The 23,844-nt window shown below is 42.1% G+C and overlaps 1 non-coding gene across 1 annotated transcript; it reads left to right on the top strand.

Moving 5' to 3' along the window:
- The first annotated feature begins 1,593 nt into the window (after positions 1–1,593).
- LOC121158890 lies at positions 1,594–1,700 on the top strand. Its single transcript, XR_005884262.1, has one exon. It is a non-coding gene; the product is annotated as a U6 spliceosomal RNA (small nuclear RNA).
- Positions 1,701–23,844: the final 22,144 nt, after the last annotated feature.

Raw genomic sequence — 23,844 nt, 5'->3', positions numbered from 1 at the left:
AGGGAATTATGAATGGTTTTTTATTATCTTTTTGCTTACTTATGTTTACATATTTTCAGTAAATGTACTTCAGTGAAATGAAATTTTATTTATTCTTGAACTTCAGGTTTTCTTGCCTTCCCATCTCATCTTTAGTTGATCATGCCCCTTGAAAACAGATAATATTCACTAACATCAACTAGTGAATCTTTTGAATATCAGTTGTAACCTAGACCCCTTCCCAGTACTGGATGAAGAGGCAGACAGGATAAACAAAATTGCCTAACTTAACTAACCAAACTTATAAAGAAGGGAATGTAGATCCCACACTGAGATGAGGTGGAAAGTTCTTGGGAATGGGGTAGTGAGTTACCCCTTCCAGGAACATGCCTGTTCTACCCCTCCAAGCACGCAGCAGTCACAGCTCCTACGTCATTTATTTGAATAAAGGCTGCTTATCTCACAAAGGGCACAGTCTAGCTGGGGGTAGCATGCTGTGTCAATGTTGGTAATTTATACCTTGGTATGAGTCATTTCCCGAGAGCAGATTATCTGACCTTGGAAGCAATAGCGCTGGGAGTAAAGAGACAAGGGCTGGTGAAGTCTGGTTTCACAGATTCCCACCTTCAGAAATATGAGGCTGTGAAGCTGGGGTAGGGTAGGGTGGAGCCTGGGAGTGCAATGGCCACCTCAGTGGAGAAAGGGTGTGTGGGTGGAGTCGGATTTATTCATACGCTTTTGTTCTGGCACCTTTACCCATACATCAGAAGACAAATGTTATTTTCCCTCCTTTTGCATTCCTTTCCTCCTCTCTGCCCCTCTCCCATCTTCATCGACTGTCATTCGGTTGGTAATCCATGTGTTAAGTGTATCTTAACATTGTCTCCGCTTAAGATTTGACCTGCTTCTCATGACATCTTTGCCTCTCTCTAGTCAAGCAAGCATTTTCTGGATTCTTTGACAACACTTCACTGGATGACATTTCTCCATGTTACTCTCGTGCAGTGATGACTTTTTGTAGCCATACACATAGCGTATATGTGAACACTCCAACTCTGTTATGAGGCAATGGTCATTGAGGGTAAGGTGAATGTCTGAAATGTTATATGCTTCCATAGCAACATTAAGGAGACTTACAAAAGTGTTCTCACTATGGTAGTACAGTTTAGGATGCTTATCATTCAGTATTTAACAAATATTTAGATAAATGGATGGATAATTGAGTATCTGCTACATAGGCATAATCCATTGTTCTTAAGCTCTCACCCATCGGCGCGTTGCCAGAGCAGCAGCCAGACCAGAACACCTACCACTGCTAGAGCCTATTTCCATTCTTATTGCTGGTCTTCAACACATGGGAAGAGGTAAAGATTTTGACACATTGGCTGTTATCTAACCAAAGGAAGAGTGAAGGAGTTTAGCTGCCAATATGCATGGGTTGGCGAGGCTAATATTGTGGTAGCTGTGTAATAATCTTAGATCAGCCAAAGTATCTCAAAAGAGAAACATGCAAAGAGGGTAAGACATTGTGAATGGATGAAAAGTTTAACAACCGAATTTCCCATTATCCAGTTGGAACAATTATAAAAAAATCATATAAGAAGGTGTTTTCCTGTGCTTGCCTTGGCAGCACATATACTGGAATTGGGACTATACAAAGAAGATTAGCATGACCCCTGAGCAAGGATGACACACAAGTTTAAAAAAAATTGTTTTCCTTAGTTCATTTTCTTATTTTGAAAGATTAATTATTTTGCTTCAAAGTTAGCATTACAGAGACTGCTGTGAGATACAAGGGAGATTATGCCAGACACATCTACAATGTATTAAGAAGTCTTTATTAACCAAGCTTGGTGATATCAAGGTCCACTAGAAATTAGCAAATGACAAGTCCATGTGGCAATCCAGTCTGAATCAAAACCCTGAGAGTGTCAAATGCTCATTACCATGGAACCTGTCCATTAAACAAAAGCTCCATGTTCCAGTTTCCCAGCAATCTGAGTTATTCTAAGAGATAGGCAGTGAACAACCTGGGCACACGTAGCAAGCTGCCAGCATTCACCTTTCCCTGGCTTCTCTGTCTACATTCCATTACTGCTAGGCCTCACCTCTCCTGGAACTCTTGAAAGCACACAGATTGGAAATATAAAGCATCTTAGCATTCACATCTTTACCGACTTGCCTAACCAGTGAACAGAAGGTGAGGAATACAGACCTACTTGGGCAATGTTCATGGGCTGTCTATCTTCAGGAAACCAGCCATTTGGGGGGTGGGTACTGGGGGGGCCAAGAGTTGGAGTGCCAAAGCAAGGAAAGCATGTGAACAAGACAGCGAGCCTTTATGGGACTTGTGAAAGGAGTGGCTATACAACAGTGTAATACCACCGCCTCTCAGGTTCCATGTGATGACAGGTTAGTGTCACAGGTGGGCAGAAAGGATTCTGTGGATGGCGAAGGTATGGAGTCCAAGCTTGTGACCCTGAACTAGCTGCCTAAGACCACAATAACAGAGAGAGTGAGGGAGATTTTCCATTTGCTGGTTCATGCAACAAATGGCTGCAATGGACAGAGATGAATTGAACTGAAGTTGGGAGCCAGGAACTTCTTCCAGGTCTCCCACATGCCATCCTCTGGTTGCCTTCTTAGGCCATCAGAAGGGAGTTGATTGGGAAATGAAACAACTGGAACATGAACAGGAATCAATATGGCCAGTGCTGCAGGCAGTGGATTAGCTAGCCATGCCACTAGGCTGGCCCCCATTTTCTTATTATTAAGTGTTCAACTTTTATTGTGTTCTGATAAATGTGTTCTAAACACTGATGTTAATGTTTAGAACATTGAACAGATGAACATTTTTATATACATTCTAGTTAGGGGGAAATGTGTACTCGATATAGTACACTAGATTCTAAGTGAGAAGGCAAAAAAAAAAAAAAAGTGAAGAGGCAGGAAGAGTGGGGTACAATATTCTAAGTTAAAATAGAGACTGTCAATGGGTCACAGTGATTGTGCGATGTGACAGTTAGATGTGCTAATGGGTAGGGTTCCCTCTTCTGGAAAGAGAAATGGGGGAACCTCTTTAATAAAAACTGTACAAAATGCTTGCTTCTGCCGAGAAGGCACTTTTAAGTGGTGTCCCACCCTTCTAAGTTTTGAGCTTATCATGAGAATGAAAAGAAGCTCCCAATCACACCCTTCTGATGGCTTTTTGTTTTATTATCAGCAAGCTAGACAGGATGACAGCTGTGGCCTCTCACGGACTTTGTCCCCGACCTCTTGTTGATTGTTACCCATTGTTCTGCTGGCCTGAATTGTGATTAAAAAACACCACTTCTGCAATTTTCTTGGCTCTTTCCTCTCAGGGAGCTCTCCCCTGTTGCAGCAGAAGGTTTCTGTCTTTCATATCATCACCACATTCTGCTTTGCTCGCTGTCATTGTCTGCATTGGAATTCTTCTTTGGTGTGAGACAAGAACTGAGACTGCCGTCGTCTTTTGCATGAAAATCCTGTCAACAGTGATATTTGTCCAGAAGGTCAAGAGAACCACAGATCTTGGTCCTTTGGGTATTTAAGCAAGGGTACTCCAGATGGAGACGATGAGCCATGCCAGGTTGAAGGTGGTGCGCGTGGTACACTGAGAGAGGGAGTAGAAGCTCAGGTTGGGAACACGGGGTGGGTCAGAAAGAGAAGGTGGAGGCCAAATGAAGCAGTGGGACGGGGATTGTGGGGAAGAGTAAGGATTTCAACTTTGTGGTATATGGCATTTTAAAAAATCAGACACGAAGAGCATTGCATGCGTTTTGCTCTAAAAATAACCTTGACTGAGCTCGGTGCGGTAGCATAGTGGCTAAATCCTTGCCTTGCATGCACTGAGATCCCATATGGGTTCTGGTTTGTGTCCCGGCTGCTCCACTTCCCTTCCAGCTCCCTGCTTGTGGCCTGAGAAAGCAGTAGAGGATAGCCCAACGCCTTGGGACCCTGCACCCATGTGGGAGATCTAGAAGAAGCTCCTGCCTTTGGATTAGCTCAGCTCCTGCCGTTGCGGTCACTTTGGGAATGAACCAGTAGACAGAAGATCTTTCTCTCTGTCTCACCTTCCCTTTGTAAATCTGCTTTTCAAACAAACAAACAAACAAACTAAATAAATAAATAAATAAAAATGTTTTCCCAAAAAGTTGTATCTATTTTTATTGGAAAGGCATATATAGAGAGACAAAGATCTTGCATCTGCTGATTCACTCCCCAAGTGACTGCAATGGCCAGAGTTGAGCTGATCCAAAGCCAGGAGCCAGGAACTTCTGGTCTCCCACAGGGGTGCAGGGTTGCAAGCCTTTGTGCCATCCTCAATTACTTTTCCATGCCACAAGCATGGAGATGAATGGGATGTGGAGCAGCTGGGACATGAAGCAGCACCCATATGGGATCCTGGGAAGATGCAAGGCGGGGACTTTAGCCATCAGGCCACCATGCCAGGTCCAGTAAATATGTATTATATATATATATATATATATATATATATATATATAATACATATGTTTTATATATACATATAAATATATAAAATAAATATATATACATATATATTTAAATAACTTTGGTCAACACAGGGAGATTACTTAGGAGCCAATACAGAAATCCAGACCACAGATGGTGAGACTCAGACTTGGTCCATACAGTTAATAGGATTTCCTGATAAGATATAGAGTAAAGAAAAACACAATGTCAATGATAGAAAGACTACATACAAAGCTGTGAGTAACTGTGTTTGTCAGCTTTTCACTACCAAAATGAACTAAGACAGGCTACTTATCAAGGAAGGAGGTTTATTCAGTTCATGGCTTTGAACTCAAACCAAGGCCTAGATTTTTGCATTATTACATCAGGTTTTATTCTGTGTTCTGCTTATTCTACTTAAATGTAAATGTCAGTAAGGCAATAAATGTCACTCCCACAAGGTTCACCCAGGCATAAGGGGGGACATGATCCCCAAGCAAGTAGTTCCAATTGCCTGCCGGATACCTCTGTTGATGTAAATTGGACAAAGAAATTTCCATCCCATGCTACTGTTCTCCATCCAGTTCTTACTTGGCATAGAGTCCTATTTGGTACTGCTTTCTGCTCTGGCACTTTGAATATTTTTACTGTAGAGAAATGATAAGTGCTTAAGGTGCTGGACACGCAACTTACTCTGATTTGGACTTTATTCAGAGCATATATATACTGAAACACCAAGTATAATTTGCAAATATGTACAAGTATTCTGCATCAATCAATACACCATTCAAAGGTAAAATTTCAGAAATTCCTTTCTATTGATTGGAAATGATCTCTGTTTACGTACTCCGAAGATATTTGAGACATGTCATAAGCCCTTAGACTAGTATGTCTTCAAGTTGAACTTACAGAGAATGACAACCTTGTTCACATCTAGCTGTCTGTTAAGACTGTCACACTGTGCTTATTTTCTTTTCCCCCTTTCAATATGTATAAATTCAGTTATTGCCAAATCCTTAAAAGTAACTTCACCTGTTGTTCTTACTGATGACAGGTCTCTTAGTAACTTCTCTAACTCTTTTGGACACAGCTGATATTTCTGCCTACTTTCCTCACTAACCATAAGCCCTGTAACAAAAAGCTAGCTGCTGCTTCCATTCGTTCAAATGGAGGGCATGTTTCTCCCATATTAAAATGAAATTAAACTGTGTTTTCAAAGAGTATCCTGGATCTGGGAACTTGAGTGCCCTCCCATATTGCCTTGGTTTATTCACTGATAAACTCTGAGGCATAATCAATTTTATCTTTAATGTTTACTCAATAAAATGTTTATTTGCTATTGGCGTGACTCTTAGACTATATAGACAATGGTTCCTCCAACTGATTTTATTCTTCCTCTTTTTTTTTTTTTGTCCTTGGTTTTGTCCTTAATCTATTTATTACTCAAATTGACTCTCACTGAGTTGGATGTTTTCAGTGAGTTTGGGCTTCTATAACAAAATATCTCAGCCTAGGCAACTTGTAAATTATAAAAACGTGTTCACCAAAATTCTATAGGTCATGGTACTGGCGTATTGGGTGTCTGGTAAGGACCCATTATACATACATGGATCTTGCATGTGACCTTACCTGGTAGAAAAACAAGGCAGTTCTCTGGCGCCTCTTCCATAAGAACACTGAATCCATGCATGTTCATCGCTCCATTCAGGGCTTCCTAATCTGTTCAGTGCTCCTCCTTAAGAACACTGAGTCCAAGGCAATCCCAACTAGCCACATCACCACTCAGATACTCCATTTCCTATACCACCATCTTGGCATATGAATTTTGAGAGGGTGTAAATGTGAAAGAGCTTAACCAGTGGCAGAGGAAGGAGTGGAGTGTGAAGTGTGCTTAGTCCTCAGAGCAAAGGGTCTGGTCAGTAAAATATCACAAAAGTCACCCAAACTGATAGCTACTGAAAGTTACTCAAGATCCAGGAACACGCATAGCCTCCTCCTGCTTATCTTTTAGCATTTGCTTATAGCATGTTGTGGCACAGCTTTTCTGAGTGTCAACTAAGTGCACATCCAAGTACGAGATTTCAAAGAAGTTTTTCGTACCTGAATGTTTCTTAAATCTCTAGTATTCTAATGTCATAAATACAGTGATCAATAACATGAGCTCTGAATTTGACATATCTGGGTTCTATGGCTGGCTGTGTTACTTCGGTGATATTGGGGTAAATGGCTTAATGTCTGCTTTTTTTTTTTTATCTGTAAAATGGGAGTGATTACAATAAGGAACTCTCAAGGCAGTTGAGAGAATTAAATATTAGTCAATGCTTCTTGAGTACATCCTGATTATTGGACAGATTCTATTGCTAAGCACTTAATTGCCACAACAATCTTCTGAGAAGATTCCTGAAGAACAGGTGAGGTCATGCAAGGAAAGTCCTTAAGACTGTGTTGGGGCCTGGCACAATAGCATAGTGGCTAAAGTCCTTACCTTGCACGCGCCAGGATCACATATGGGCACCGGTTCGTATCCCGGCGGCCCCGCTTCCCATCCAGCTCCCTGCTTGTGGCCTGGGAAAGCAGGAGAGGACTGCCCAAAGTCTTGGGACCCTGTACCCACGTGGGAGACCCAGGAGAAGCTCCTGGCTTCTGGCTTCAGATTGGCTCAGCTCCAGCCGTTGTGGCTGCTTGGGGAATGAATCAGTGAAGGGGAAATCTTCCTCTCTGTCTCTCCTCCTCTCTGTTTATATCTGACTTTGCAATAAAAATGATTAAATCTTTAAAAAAATAACTAAAAAAATAAAGACTGTGCTTGGGCACACTGTGGACTCAATTAAGGCTACCTACTGTTGTGTGTTCATGCAGACAGCAGACCTCAGAGTGAAAATAAAATAACAGAAGAGGGGATACTTCAATAGATGCAATTCTTATGACTTACTTATGAAGTGAGTTCATTTTACATCAAACTTCATTTTACATCAAACTTCTGCTAAGTGGAATCAGCCAGAGAGCTATAACTTAAGGCTATATTTAAAGCATTAGAATTAGAAACAGTGACAAAAGCTTAAGTTCACTAGCTGATATAGAGACCTAGCAGAATGCTTGGCACACCAATTTTTATTTTCTGTCTTCATTAATGTGACCTGAGAATGTACTGGATTAAAATGGTGGACAAGTAATAATGCAGGTGTTTGCTGTCCACGTGTGAAGAAAGGCAAATGAGACTCAAAGTGATGAAGGGGATTGAAAACATGATTGGAGACTTGGTGTCTGGTTTACACTCGTAAAAAGTTTGGAAGTCACCACTTAGTCCCAAGAACAAGAAACTGTACAAGTGTAACGACCTATGGACTGTTAGATCTCTCATCTATAGAGCGGTAAGGTCAGAGAACAAGCTGCAATTCTCAAATTGGAGAGAGATCAACAGAGGAATGCAGCTCACCTTTTCCTGGAACAGGGAGCTCTGCAGGAATCAGTGCCGGCGCAGAAAACCCTACGTTGCAACGGATGACTTGCTTATCGAGCACTTGCTAGAAGCTTCCAGTGCACAGTGATGAATGCCAGGTCAACCTGAACACAGTGGCCTTACCCTTTACTTAAAGTTTTCCTAAAGAACTTGACCTGGTTCACCAAATAAGTATTGAAGGAAAGTTTCTTTGTGTTCCTTGCTAAAGGAAGGAAAAGGAATTATTTTTGAAATATACTAGTGCATTATGTTCTTATCAAAGTCTGTCTTTAGGGAGACTATTTAACCAAATATCAATCTGTTAGGGGTTTATGAAGGCCTAATTAACCTGAAAGAACAGAAATACTCCCATTCACTCTAATTAGCCTGTCTAATCTTGGAGCAGATACTGAAAAGCACTTACGAAGTTCACAGTCCAGGGCACAGGCTCATTAAAAGACAGACTCAACCACAGGCTCTAGAATGCTTTTTCTCCCCCTACGATTTCCTACCATGTTAACAGCTGGTGTCAGCTCTTCTTTTTGTAAAGATCTGACTATTAAAAATAATTTGAAGAGACAGAGTATCAGAGCCAGACCCAGATCTGTCAGGAATGCGAGACTGATCAGACTGGAAATTTAAAATAACTGTAGAATATGTTTAAGGGGTATAATGAATATGATAAACAGCATAAAAAATAACGGGGGAGGGGTGGCACGATAGCATAGTGGTTAAAGTCCTCACCTTGCATGCGCCAGGATCCCATATGGGCACTGGTTCATATCCTGGCAGCCCTGCTTCCCATCCAGCTCCCTGATTGTGGCCTGGGAAAGCAGTCAAGGATGCCCCAAAGCTTTGGGAACCTGTATCCACGTGGGACACCCAGAAGAAGCTCCTGGCTCCTGGCTTCGGATTGGCTCAGCTCCAGCTGTTGTGGCTGCTTGGGGAGTGAACCATTGGATGGAAGATCTTCCTCTCTGTCTCTCCTCCTCTCTGTATATCTGCCTTTCCAATAAAAATAAATCTTAAAAAAAAAAAAGAATAAAGGAGGCATTTAAGCAGGAAGATGGCAATTCTAAGAAAAAATTATTTATTTATTTAAAAAGTTTTATTTACTTAAAATACAGAGAGGAGAGAGAGAAGTGAGAAAGAGAGAAGGAGAAATTTTCCATCTGTTGCTTCCCTTCCTCCTCAGTTGGGTATAACGGCCAGGGTGGGGCCAGGTGAAGCCAGGAGCCAGAATGTAGCCTCTGCCTGCAGCGTTGGCATTCCCTATGCACAACTTCTGATCCAGCTCCTAGCCAATGTGCCTGGGAAGCAGCAGGACACGGCCCGAGTGTTTGAGTCCCTTGCTACCCACACGAGAGGCCCCTAATCTAGTCTAATGCTACCAACTGGAGGGTAAACCAACAGACAGATCTCGCTCTGTCTCTCCATCTGTAAATCTCTGGCTGCTATCCAGAGAGGAAGATCTTCTGTCCACTAATTCACTCCCCAAGTGGCCGCAATGGCTGGAGCTGAGCCAATCCGAAGCCAGGAACCTGGACCTTCTTTTGGGTCGCCCACTTGAGTGCACGGTCCCAAGGCTTTGGGCAGTGCTTGATTGCTTTCTCAGGTCACAGGCAGGAAGCTGGATGGGAAGTAGGGCTGCCAGGATTAGAACTGGTGCCTATATGGGATTCTGGCATGCTCAAGGCGAGGACTTTAGCTGCTAGGCTAGAGTGCTGGGCCTGTAAATAAGTAAATTTAAGTAAAAGCATGAAAATACAAGATAGAGACTGGGAGAAAATATTTGCAAAAGAGACATCAGACAAAATAGCATTGTCTAAAATATACAAAAATATCTCATTGGCATGCTGGCTCAATAGGCTAATACTCTGTCTGCAGTGCTGGCATCCTATATGGGTACCAGTTCTAGTCTTGGCTGCTCTACTTCTAATCTAGCTCTCTGCTTGAGGACTGGGAAACAGTGGAGGATGGCTCAGGTCTTTGGGACCCTGCATACATGTGGCAAGACCTGGCATAGGCTTATGGCTCCTGACTTCAAATCAGCTCAGTTTCTGACATTGCTGTCATTTTGGGAGTGGATCACAGATGGAAAGTCTCTCCCTGTCTCTCCTCTCAGTCAACCTGTCTTCCCAATAACAATAAATACATCTTTAAAAAAGAATTCAATAAGAGAATGAGCAATACAGTTAAAATATGGACCAAAAATCTTAGCACATACTTCCCCATAGAATATATATATATACATCTGTATATATACATACATACATATACATACATACATATATACAGATGATAAATAAATATGTGAAATGATGTTTCACATTTTGTCATTATGGAGTTGCAAATTAAGACCACAGTAAGATACCACTACTACATATCAGAGTAACCCAAACCCAAATATCCAACGACACTAAAGGCTGACCAAAATGTATAGCAAAAGGAAGTCTCCGTCATAGCTGGCGAGCATGTGAAATGACTCAATCCCTTTGGAAGAAAGCTCAGTGGTTTCAGATACTCTTAGATATACTCCAACAATCACATTATCACATTCTTCATTATCCTTTCGAGATTTATTTTATTTTTATTTTGAAGGAAGAGTTACAGAGAGAGAGAAAGAGAGAGAGAGAGAGAGGCAAAGAGAGATCTTCCATCTACTGATTCACTTCCCAAATGGCTGTGACTGCTGGAGCTGGGTTGATCTAAAGGCAGGAACCCCGAGCTTCCTTCTGCTCTTCCATGAGTACAGGGACCCAAGTATGTGTTGCTCTTTGGCTCCCTTCCGATGCCAGTAACAGGGAGCTGCCTGGAACTTGAACTGGTGCCCGTATGGGATGCTGTTATTGCAGGAAGAGGCTTGCACTGGTATAGCAGGGCACTGGCCCGCACAGTCTTCAGTATTTACCCAGACTTAACATGTGGTTTCTCTATTGCCTTCTTAACACTAAAGAGCTTGGGTGTCGCTGTCCTGCAGCGACGGACTTGGTGCACGGAGCCGATAATAACACGCGTGGACCCTGACTGATGGTCAAAGCCCAAGTTTATTAGGGGCATCAGACCTTATACTCTGAAAGTCCGTATTGGGTAGGGGAGGAAGTATCGAGCTCATAAACAAAACCATCAACTGTTATCGCACTCTAGATTAGAATTCCTTTAGTCTTTACATCACGCTAGGTGTTCTCATTTACATGCTGTTTACTCAACCTGTGGGAACTATCTCCCAACAGGTATGCAAGAGATAGCCATTTGGTCGTTTTCATGCAAATACTGCCCAATGAACTGTAAACCTGTGCTCGCTGGCCTTCCAGGCTCACAATGTCCTCCTACACTTGGGCTCTTCCACATAATTGTATGCTCCTTTGATATTTTCTTTCTTCTTTTTCTAAAGATTTATTTATTTATTGGAAAGTCAGATATCCTGAGAGGAGGAGAGACAGTGAGGAAGATCTTCCATCAGATGATTCCATCAAGTGAGCGCAATGGCTGATGCTATGCCGACCCGAAGCCAGGATCCAGGAACTTCTTCCAGGTCTCCCACGCAGGTGCAGGGTCCCAAAGCTTTGGGCCATCCTCAACTGCCTTCCCTGGCCACAAGCAGGGAGCTAGATGGGAAGTGGAGCCGCCGGGATTAGAACCGGCGCCCATATGGGATCCCGACACGTTCAAGGCGAGGACTTGAGTTGCTAGGCCATGCCACCGGGCCCTTCTTTGATATTTTCAAGCTCAAATATACAAAGGAAGAACTCTAATTGGTCAGCTAGTATTTTGCAGCAATTGAAACTAGCCTACATGTTGGCATTTCACTGCTGCCATTGGGTCAGGTGCCCCCTCTAAGCCCACCAACCATGGGTAGTAGAATGGGTCATCTGGTACAAAGTAAATGTTTGAGTTTGTGTTCTGAGGATGGTGGGAATTTACCTCTATTATGGTTAAACTTTAACTTTCTATTGGAACTTCCAAGCATTCTCAGTATTCTTCAAGGGTTATTCCTACGACTCCAACCTATGATGTAATACAGTGTGGTACCCAAACAAGTGGGTTAGGCTATGGAGACACCTGATAGAATATAAATTTTATTGGTCCACTTGCTGCCTATGAGGTCATTAGATAAATTATCTCACTCTTCAGTCCCAATATGGAAAATGAGATCGGCATACTTGTCTTATGAGATTTGATGAGATAAGCCTTGTAACGCATGCACCGTTCAGTGAGTATCCACATAAAGTAAGTGCTCATCATTTAGTTTTACTTCAGCATTGGAGAAGCAGAGGAAGCTATGTCAGAGGATGGAGATCGGTTTCAGGCCAGCTCCCTAATGCACCTCTCTTACACTTGTCTGTGACCTACACTGACAAGCCATCATTTCCTCAAAGGAGGTGATTGCTTATTGGTAAACAGTACTCTCCATAGTGACATCTGCACAGAGTGCTTCAACAGGTTTTCATTTTCTTCTCAATGTTTTTTTCTGTGGGGTTTGTGTGTTAGCTAGTCTTTCGTTACCATAATGAAATGTGTTTCAAGTTTCAGTGTTTCAAAGTCCAGTTGGCATGATGTAAGTGTTGGCTATGGCAAGATCCATGGCATGTGGCAGGTGAGTGGTGGAGCACAAACAGAACATGGTGAACCAGGAAGCAGCCCTGAGTTTTCTGTAGCTACTCTCCTGTGAGAAAGAGAGGTCACATGAGAGATGCCTTTAGAGGTATGTCCTCCATGACCCAAGGTTCTCCTAAGTCCCCACGTGCTCAAGATTCTACTCCCAGGAGTGTTACCCTGGATACCAAGCCTTTGGCACCTAAGTCTTTTAGGGAATCCAAACTTCGAACCATGGGACCAAGCTCTCACTTCTCCTGCTCCCTCTTGTCTATTCTTCTGCAATTTTAGACCCTCTTTTCCCCCTGTATTTTCCCATTTAGGGCATATGACAAGTTGCTATATAATAAAAAGATCCCAAAATATTGTGGCTAAGCAAAGAGAGGGTGTTTTGGATTTAATATTGCACATCTCATTTTCCAATCTTTAAAATTCGATTTTTCCTCTTCTAGAAATACCTCTATCAATCTCCTTTCTTCCTTGTCTAATCAGTTTCTTTTTCTTCACACGTCAACCTGGATATCACTTGTTAATCCCTGGAGTTACATCAGTACTTCAAAAATTGATGGAAAATAGAATTAAAATATGAGTCTATTTTGTGTCAAAAGTTTTTAAATCCATGCATGAAACAATTTTCAACAAGTTCATGGAAAATATGTACTATAAAAAAACCCATGGATGGACCTCTAAACCTTTGTACCAAAACAAGTTTATCTTACAAGTTTATCCCCTGTTCTGTGAACGTTGAGAGTACCCTGTGCATCATCTCCTGAGGTATTCACAGCCATCCCAACTTCTTAAATTCTAATCTCCCTCCTACTTTACTGCAATACAATTTCCAGTTTGTCTATTTTCCCACTACTTTGGGTTTCTCTGGAGTTTGACCTTAGTCTTATTTATCAGTTCATTCTCAGCACATAGCACAGTGCTTAGAGTTAAGAAAGAGCGATCATGAAAAGAGTGCCACGGGCAAAACCCTAAGATTAATCCAAGATCTGCTTTCCTGCCAAAGACAGAAATGACAGCAGATGCTTACGTAATGTGGGACCAGTTCAGTACTAAGTTCTTTATATTTTAACCCATTCTACTCTGACTTACGAAGTAAGCTTTGCTCGTGTTCCCACTTTACAGATGAGAAGATGAAGCACAGCGAGGTTAAGAGAAATTCTCCAGATCCTGTAGTATTTGGATTCAGAAGGTTGGGATAGAAATCTGTGTGGCCACCCACCACATTTTAAGACTTCCTCAGTTGTGTTTCATAATAAACTACCAATCCTGTACTCCGCAGAAGGGACCGAGTCCAGTGCTTAGAGCTTTGACAAGTAACATTAAAAACGGACATTTCTCTCATTTCTCTTATTTTGTTCGACAGTAGATGGACTTCGGGGGAATTAATGGAAGAGATTTGGGGATTGGATGAGCCCCCAAATGTTCCTATTGCCCAGTTCTGTAAATGACCTAAGGGGGAAAACTCATCGCAGTCTGACTGGAACCATCTCAGTTGGAGAGTTTTTAATAAGTTCTAAGTAGTGGGCAAAATTTGAGAAGTTTGGCCACTCCAGCACGAGATTCTGTGATTGAGCCTGAATCATTCTTGCTCATTCTGGCCAGGTGGATGCCAGAAGGAAGCAGAAGAGTCATTGCTCTGTGATGAGCTGTCCACCCAGCCTCCTGCCTGCCTTTCTGTATCTGTTATTCATTTTCTCACTCTTTTCCTCAGAGCAGGTACCTTCTCAGAGCAGGGCATCTCCTCTGATGCTCTGGAAGGGGAGAGGACTTTCCCATAAGGCTGCTAGTCTAACACAGCAGCCATGCACATCAATATTAACATGTTCTATGGAGACCAGGAGATTCTTCTATGGAGGCTGCAGATTGTTGCTGACAAAGACACATAAACACACAGAGAAAGATACACGGAGAACTCACATCTGTGTTTGTTGATTCACTCCTCCAGTAGCCCCCAGCAAGGGCTCAAGCTGGAAGCTGGGAGCTCAATTCAGGTTTTCCACATGGGTGGCCAGAAACCTGAGTCATCACCACTGCCTCTTGGGGCTGCGTTAGCAGAGAGCTGGAGTCAGAAGCTGAAGCTGGGAATCCAACCCAGGCACTTCAGTGTGGGACTCAGACATCTTGACGCCTTAGCCACCAGCCCAAATGCCTGCTTCTGGCAGCCATTGTTGTACTCATAGATTGTGATTATATTTCAGCAAAGAATAAACTTTTTCTAATTTACTCAAAAAACATTAGGTGAAAATTATCGGCAATGCTTTTATTTCTGTCCCCTTTATAATGTGCTAAAATGAGTCACTCAATTACTCTAATTCCTCAGTTTGTGCTCAAAGAAAAACATTATTTTAAAAGGGAAATGCTATTTTAAATGACCTCTTTCTAACTACCCTATTTATGTCAAGTCCCAAAGAGAGTCACGTGCCTATGCAACCATGTAGAAATTGCAATGTCATTAAATGCTTGTGATATCAACACGCTTGCTGAGGTTTGAGTGGTGAGTCAGATTGTGGTCAATATCAATTTTCTAGATCCGAAACTCTCCCTTCAGCTGTAATCCTTGATCTCGGGCTAGAAAGGTATGTCATAAACTGAAGTTGGAATGTTAGTATTTTTACAATACTTCATTATTTTTGTGTTCCAACTTAATATCACAAGCTTTTAAAAATAAATGACTGGGCCCAGCGCAGTGGCGCAAGTGGTTAAGGTCCTTGCCTTGAACGCCCGGGATCCCATATGGGCGCCGGTTCTATCCCGGCAGCCCCGCTTCCCTTCCAGCTCCCTGCCTGTGGCCCGGGAAAGCAGTCGAGGACAGCCCAAAGCTTTGGGACCCTGCACCCGCGTGGGAGACCCAGAAGAGGCTCCTGGCTTTGGATTGGCATAGCACCGGCCGTTGCGTTCACTTAGGGAGTGAATCATCAGACAGAAGATCTTCCTCTCTGTCTCTGCTCTCTGTATATCCGCCTTTCCAATAAAAAAATAATAAAAATAAATCTTTTAAAAAATAAATAAAATAAATGACTACTTATGTATTTATGCAACTCACTGACACCCACTAAGCAGATACTGTGAGGATATTTCATGACTTATAAAATACAGTGGCTTATTTTCTAATCAAATGAAACAACGTAACCCTGAGGGAGAACCCACTTAAGAAGAATTATGGCATCATATGTCATAGTGGCTTTGGTTTATCCCCCTTTTCCCAATTTAATTATTGAACACTTGAAAGAAATCTTGAGTGACCTGCTTATTAGTGTAGGAATGACAAAAAGCTAAGATGTAAAGCTAAGAATAATGGTTACTAAAAAATCAAAATCCAGGGCCCAAACCAACGGCTCAATGTCTACATCTTCACCTTGTAAGCATTGGGATTCCACATGGACACAGTTCACGTCCTGGCTGCTCCGTTTCCCATCTAGCTCCCTTCCTGTGGCCTGGGGAAGTAGCAGAGGATGGCCCAAAGTAGTAGTAGTAGATGGATCCTGTACCCACATGGGAGACCTGGAAGAAGCTCCTGGCTCCTTGTTTCAGATCAACTCAGATCCAGCTGTTATGACCACTTGGGACATGAATCAGCAGATGGAAGATCTTCCTCTCTGTCTTTCCTCCTCTCTGTATATCTGACTTTCCAATAAAAATAAACCAATATTTTTTAAAAAATCAGAATCCAAATCCCAATTAATTTTGATCCATTGAGTTATCAGGAAGCTGAAATCTATATGTCATAATTTATTTTTACCTACAGTCAGAAAATAAAAGCCAACACAAACAATTGTGTAACTGGTAAAAAAAAAAAGGCTATTTTGAAGAAGAAAAACTAAAAATTGCAAAAGCAATATAAATGAACTATGACCCATTGTTGTTAAAAATCCAATGTAGCCTTAAATTGCATTAAAGAAAAAAAAAACAGGTGACCAGCAAAAATATAGTGACCCTTGCCTGTTGATGTTTGTTTTGACCACATCAGACTGCATTTTAAAACGCTTTAACCATTCTAGATGCTAGATTTTTGGAGAGGCATTGACAGAGTAAAACATATTCAGAAGAAAGTGAGTGTTGAGGCATGATTCAACTTAATAAACGAAACTGAAGAATTGTTTTCAAACACTGAGAACAGCTGAGAACTCAAGGTTGACCTGGGGTCAGGGTGGCCTTTTACTTCTTCTGTACTTGCCGCAACAATCTTCTTCCTCAGAGAGTATACCAGAAATGAAAGATGGTTGCATTATTATACTTAAAAGAATATTCAATGATATTTGGTGCCAACAGAATCGCCTTCCTAGATTCTAGATGTGTCAGATAACAGCTTCCCTATCAGAGTGATCTCATTCCTCTTGACTCTGCATAAGTCACTTCATTTATCTAATGAGTTTTTTTTTCTTTCTGTACCTAGAATTAAGGTCTAAATGCCCTCCATTATGACTCCCACTCATGGACTTTCTCATCATCCCCACATTCTTAATATTCTTCCACGTCTTCATTTGCTTATTCTATAACAGACTACACCTGAGTCAATGAGGTTCAAAAGTGCTATGTCATCTTTAACTCATCTGCCCTAGATCTCCCTCTGTGTCATTGTTATGAAGTTCCAATTTCCATTATATAATCAGATTTTGTACGTTGTACAGTGATCTGGACCAAGCCAGTGACATTAATTGGAAACTTGCAGTTTCTGTAACACATGGCGATGTTGCATGGGTGTGCAATCAGTCTCATGCTAAGTGCAAATCAGACATTCTGCTAATGAGAGGAGGCTGGGGAAACTTAAGGAGCAACCAACCCCTCTCATTTCTGAGTTGGCACCAGAATGTGCAGCACTGTTATGTATGAAAGCTACATCCTGGAAAGGATCTGGCAGATGGTGAAAGAGAGTCAGGTTCCCAAAGCTAGGAGAGTTTCTCAGGAGTTGCGTGTAGCTCCTAAGAGGCAGGAGGGTGGCCCATATGACCCCGGGGTTCTTCTCAGCCTGAAAGCAGTGCCTCTATGTTTTGTGAAGCTCTTGTGTGGAGCACAGCTGCAGATCTGACAGGAAATGCCGAGAGATGGGAATTAGGCATGAGGCAAAATGTGTTGCTTTGCTATTCTCAGCCTCTTGAGTCTCCAGGGTCCAGGGCCCAAATTCTGGGACTGGGAAATGCCGAGGGATGTATAACATGCATCTGAAGCTCCATTTCTTCAGACTGAGGCTTAGATAATCAGTTTCTAACATCTTCATTGTGAAAACTTTCCCTAGACGATTCTTGGGGGTTGAGAGAATTGCCAGAGTTCACTTCGACTTCATTGCTTCATCTGAGGAGTTAGGAAAGCATGCAGAGCTGGCCTCAGGGACATGTTGTCTGTTTCTTCCTCTTCTTTCAGATTATTTACCTTGGAGATTATCTTTTTAATAGAACTGCATGCTAGTTTTGGCTCCTCCCTAAGGGATTGCAAAGAGTTCCCCATCAAGCTTCCTCTGGGAGCTGGGGATATGTGTGACCAAACCACTTATCTTCCAACACACACACACACACACACACACACACACACACACACACACACACACACACACACAATTTCTCTCTCTCATCACACTCACATTCCATGCTTCTAGGACACAGAGACAAAGCATGGCATCTGGGGAATGTGGGTAATGCTGTGAAAATGCAGGGCTACCTGCTTCTCCTTCTCTGTCTGATACTGTCTACTCCTGATGACCCCATTGTGGGACCTTCTCCCTAATGATGTTAGCCATCTTCAGGGAAGCTCCTTGCAGCCTTCACTCTATCACTGACAGTGCTTTTGAGGTCTGACCAGCTGGTGGGGTCAACTTGCATGACTAGCTGGTGTCAGAGTCTCTGCTTGGAGCAGCAGGTCAGGTGCAGCTGGAGGCTTTGGTGATCTTTCGCAGGACACTTACTTGGTTCTGTCTTCATCTTGATGTTCTTCGCATAGCCACCAGGTGCATGGCTGACTTTCTCAATGAGACTGGAGGTGAAGTCTTACTTCTGTTATGCTCTCGGAATCCTCTTTTTTTTTTTTTTCCAGGACTGGGGCTTTGAAGAGGATGGCTATGACATTGATGATGACAATGAAAAAAAAATAGACAAAGGAAAAGAAAAGAAAAGACCTTTTGTGTTATTTCCTTCTGGACCAGTCAGTGTGCCAACTACTAGCTGGGCTCTTCTGTGTTATTCTTCACAATGATACTGTGAACAAAATAGAATCCTTCACTTAATTTTCCCAATATAAAACCTAAAGCCTAGGTAAGGCAAGGCACCCTCCTGGGGTCACACAGTTACCAAATGGCAAAGGGGAAAAGGGTTGGAGCCAAGTATATCTTTCCTTTAACTACTACTGCTATGTATAAGCATGTTATTTTCTTTTTCTATATCCCCGAGGCTCAGTATGGAAGCCAAGGACAGTGAGGAGTGCTTCACAAACTTCTTGAATTCTTCTTTTAGCAGTTATAAAAAATTTCCCTCATTTCATAATTCATTGAAAAAAATGTGAGAATTCCAGACAATTTGAAGAAAAAGAGAAAAGGATCACGACTGATCACTAACACTTGGAGGACTTTTTTGTATATCCTAAAAGGTGCAATGATTAGTGGATAGACTCAAGTAAAAATTTAAAAACACTTTGCCTGTCCCTTAGAATAGCTTTCCTAGCCCTGCTGAGTGTGTGTAGGATGTTTAGAAATTCCAGTGGGGGCAAAGTCACCAAAATTAGCAACCGTGTGTGAACTAGAAAGGAAAGGCGGTCTCAGGATTTGGAGTTCTGAAAGCTGGGCTCCTATGGCTCAGGTTTGCTGTAACTGAGTGGGCTACAGGCCTCAATTTGGCTTTGGTATGCAGGTGGCATCCTAGAGCTGGCATTTGATTGAGAGGTTTTTTTTTTAGGTCTTTTGGAACATTGGATTTTGATCAGGGAACTTAGGCAAAAACTGTGCATTTTGATTATGTTTCTTTCAGTGAAAGAGGCACTCATAGATTTCAAAATTTGAAAGTGTATATTGAGAAAATGGACTCTTCTTGAGTCAACCATAATAGAAATTTTTGTTGTTGCTGAACAGAAACTCTTAAAATGACGTAATGGAAAGCCACAGGCCTCTAACCCATTAGCAACGGTCATTCTCCACCTTGATGCAGGTAGTTAAATATGACAACTAGTAAAACTGGTTTTCGTTTTCCACTATGTTTGTTGTTCAGGGTTTAGTCTTCAACTGGCAGATAATTTTGACATCTGATTATCTTCTTGGATCATTTTTCAAAATTTCTTGATAAAGACAGCAGTCTTAGATTTTCTGAAAATATGAACCTAGTCCCACCTAAACTCTAAGAGACCTAAGCTTTAAGAGATCTTTTATTTCTCTCTGTGCTAGAGTAACATAAAATGAATATTAGTAAGACTGAAACTTCATTTTTTAAAAAGTTTATGTTTTAGACACATGTACACCTATACACACATGCGGGGGAGAGAAAGAGAGAGAGAGAGAGAGAGAGAGAGAGAGAGAGAGAGAGAGAGAGAGAGAGAATCTTCCTGCCTTTCAGGGGTATATTTCCCCAAATGACTGCAACGGTCAGGATTAGGCTAGGCTGAATCTAGGAGCCTGTTGCTTTTTCTAGGTTTTCCATGTGGTACAAGGATCCAGGCACCTTAGGGCATCTTCTGCTGCTTTCTCAAGAGCAGGGAGCTGAATCAGCTCTCCACAAACAAACAAACAACAAATATGCGAACAGAAATCCTACTTTGGGGAGCTCCTGGAACAAAGCGAATTTCTCTAGGTCAGGGATCCTGCAAATGTCTAGTTGGCAAATATTTTTGGCTTTGTACACCAAATTATCTGTGCCAACAATATTGAACTACTGTTCAACAATGCACTTACAGTATGAGAGCTGCTAGATAATTCAAGCAAATGAATGTGGCTATATTTGGCCTGTGAGCTATGAACCTCAGTGATGGCAAGTTCGGTGGAAGGGGAGCATATTTTGTCCTCTTTTAGTTTCATATTCATATAGAATGACTTAAAAAAAACTGTATTTCTGGGTCCACTGCAGTGGTCTAGCAATGAAAGTCCTCACCTTGAAGGCACCAGGATCTCATATGGTCACTGGTTCTAATCCCAGCAGCCCTGCTTTCCATCCAGCTCCCTGCTTGTTGCCTGGGAAGGCAGTAGAGAACGGCCCAAAGCACTGGGACCTTGTACCCACGTGGGAGACCTGGAAGAAGCTCTGGGCTCCTGTCTGCAGATTGGTTCAGCTCCAACCATTGTGGCAACTTGGGGAGTGAATCATCGGATGGAAGATCTTCCTCTCTGTCTCTCCTCCTCTCTATATATCTGACTTTCCAATAAAAATAAATAAATTTTTAAAAACCCTGCATTTCCTCATTCTCCCTTATCTAAGATAAAAACCCTCACTCAGCTCCTCTTTGAAATTTTTGGAAACATCTTTAGCTAATTCATTGAAGGGTTGCACTGTTGACTGAATTTTATTTTGTGGATGTGTGGAGAAACAAGTTTACATCCCATGAAGTCAACTTTCCACCAGGAAAACAGCCTCTTTATGCTTCATTCTCTTTTTCTCACACATTTATGCATTTTCCTTGAGTAGATATGTAACTTATGATAAAGCATATCTAAATCTTAACAGTTGCCAGTATTGTGGTATAAAGTGTTAAACTATAGCTTGAAATACTGGCATCCTATATTAGAGTGCTAGTTCAAGTCCCAGATGCTTCTATCTCAATTCAGCTTCCTGCTAATGTATCTGAAAAGGTAGAAGCCAGTGGTTTAAGTACTTGGATCCCTATTACCGACATGGGAGACTTGGATGGAGTTTGGGAATCCTGCTTTTAGCCTGGCATGAAACACTAAATGCAAGTTCCTTCCTTCCTTCCTTCCTTCCTTCCTTCCTTCCTTCCTTCCTTCCTTCCTTCCTTCCTCTTTCCTTTCCTTCCTCTCCTTCCTCTCCTATTCTGTCTTTCAAATTAATAAATTAACTAATCCTTTTAAGTAGAGTTTTGTCTTTGGAGAAAGTCTTAACAGTTAATTTTTCATGATAGAATAACATTCTAAAAACTGCAGTCCACAATGTTCCCATACCCCGTTTTTTCCTAAGGGACAATTTCTTGAAGACACTGGGAAAACATGAAGATAACACTATATTTCCTTTCTGAAATCCTCAAGGGAAAGGAGATGGAATTGTAGTAGGAGACATGCTGGGGTAATGTGCTACTTTTTGACAGTATATGTTTAGAAGGGAGAAGAGCGTGTGCTATAAGTATCTGAAGGAAGACAAATGTATATTCAAAAAACCCTGCATTTTCACCCTTACTTGAGGCCAGTCACTATGCGGGGGAAGGAGATAGGAGGTTAGCATCAAAGCAGAATCAGTAGTGTTTGGGAATACAGTCAAATACAGTCTCCTATGCACAGTTGCATATGAGAACTCACTGAAAATTATTGAAGCCAGAGACTAAACCAGACCACCAGCTCAGAGTCTCCAGATAGGGGCTGAGAACCTGCATTTCAAAACATCAGATTAGGTGATGCGAACTTGCTAACAAAAGATGAACAGTCTAAAGGCCCAGGCAGAGAGGCAGGTCATTGCAGTTTGACATGCTGTATACCATGAGAGCCATCTTTGAGTCCTTGCTGATCATGGCCAAGGGGGAAGACAACAGTTTTGTTTTGAAAATGGGTTGTTCCATGGCAGTGTCAGAGTGGAAGGCAAAACCAAAGTGGACAAGTGGGAGTCCACCAAGCCAGATCAAAGAGGATAGGGGTCAGGTTCATTCTATGTGAAGATTCAGTCAGTGCCAAGACATGAAGGTGAACAAATGACATTGGAGATGTTGGTCTGTGCTGCCACTGTGGTGGAAAAAAGGGCAAATACATCCTAACACAAGCTGCCAGCTTTAATTGCTGAAAAGTCAAACACACCTGTGTGCTCTGGCATCCCGATTTCTGCCACTTTGACACAGTACTCTTTCAGAAAGTTAGTGCCTCAGGTGGTCACATCCATCCCAGCTGGCCCAGGAAAAGGAAACATATGGTGTTGCTTTGGCCTCCAAAATGAGTCCCTTGTATTGACAGCACAGGAGAAGACTAACCAGGAAGAGTCATGTTTTTAAAGACACTCAACCCCCTCATTTCAGGTTTGGTGAGTATAAGATTGCAAAGGACATCTGAATGCAAATAGCAACAGGTCATTCAAATCACACAGCAGAGGGTGCTCAGGAAGGTTACCCTGCAAGTTGGGCCTTTTCTGTTCTCCTCCTTTCCACATCAGAATGTCACCTAAAGCAAACATGTTGTACATTAAGCCATGAGGCTGAGAATGTCCCCTGGATGTCGGAGGAGTTCCGGGTTCATGTGTAAGAGACTTAAATTCCATACTGCCTGTTTCTGAACATGCTGTAGGTTCTTTTATAGACAAGAAGAAACAAGCCTCATTTTTGTTCCTTAATCTGCAGAGTGAAAGAGGTAGTCTTGTTCATATGTAAGTGATCGTACAAGTTCTAATGCTCCTCACAGCTCAAAGGTCCTTATTTCTCATGTTCTCATTGGAACTCAGAACAAGAGTGTTCAAGACCAGAAATTGCTGAAATTGGCAGATCACTGTTCCTCTGATACAGCTGATTAGGATGGAGAAGTGAGTTGGTTCTTTTCTTACATATATGAATTATTTTATTTTAGATAATGTTTACAAAGTTGATCACAGTGGGAAGGATCTAGGGTTAGGGTAAAGTAGGTGTGATCATTGTTTCTGAATTTTCTATTTCTTCTTCCTATTTCTGGGAATAGAGGGGAAATAAGGGTAGAAGCCATCCCCAGTGCTCCAACTGGCCCAGTACCTGGGGATAGGGAATAGCCTCCCAATATCAATTCGGGTCCCGATGTGACACATGCTTCAAGCGTTCTGATCACACGGTTGTGATAGTTTTGAAATGTTGTCGATCTTACCAAGCGAAGGATAAGGGAACACTTTCAATGTCCATTGGCTGACATAGTCCTCCTTAGTGTCTCCATTCACCCTGGTATTTGTTATCATACTTGGGCTGGGGTAGTTGTCCAATTTGTTCTGTTTTCCTTCCTCTATAATGGCACCAGATGATCTCTGTGGGCCCCAGTGGCTGCCATATTCTCCATGTGCATCTGGGGTTGCTGTTCATTGCTCCATCTTTTCCACAAAGGAGGACCAATTCTTATGGGTGGCAGGTGACCTGGGCACCACCAGAACTTTGCCACTGGGGCTCACAGATCCAGAATCCACTATACAGGTGAGTCTAAGGATCTGGGCTACCCAAACCAGGCTCCTTCTGAGCCCCAACCCCAGGACTCATAG

Source organism: Ochotona curzoniae, unplaced genomic scaffold, assembly GCF_017591425.1.
Source record: "Ochotona curzoniae isolate NIBS_2020 unplaced genomic scaffold, NIBS_Ocur_1.0 contig_3819, whole genome shotgun sequence".
Taxonomy (NCBI): domain Eukaryota; kingdom Metazoa; phylum Chordata; class Mammalia; order Lagomorpha; family Ochotonidae; genus Ochotona; species Ochotona curzoniae.
The sequence above is the reverse complement of the archived record's forward strand: the minus strand, read 5'-3'. Positions and strand labels throughout refer to the sequence as shown.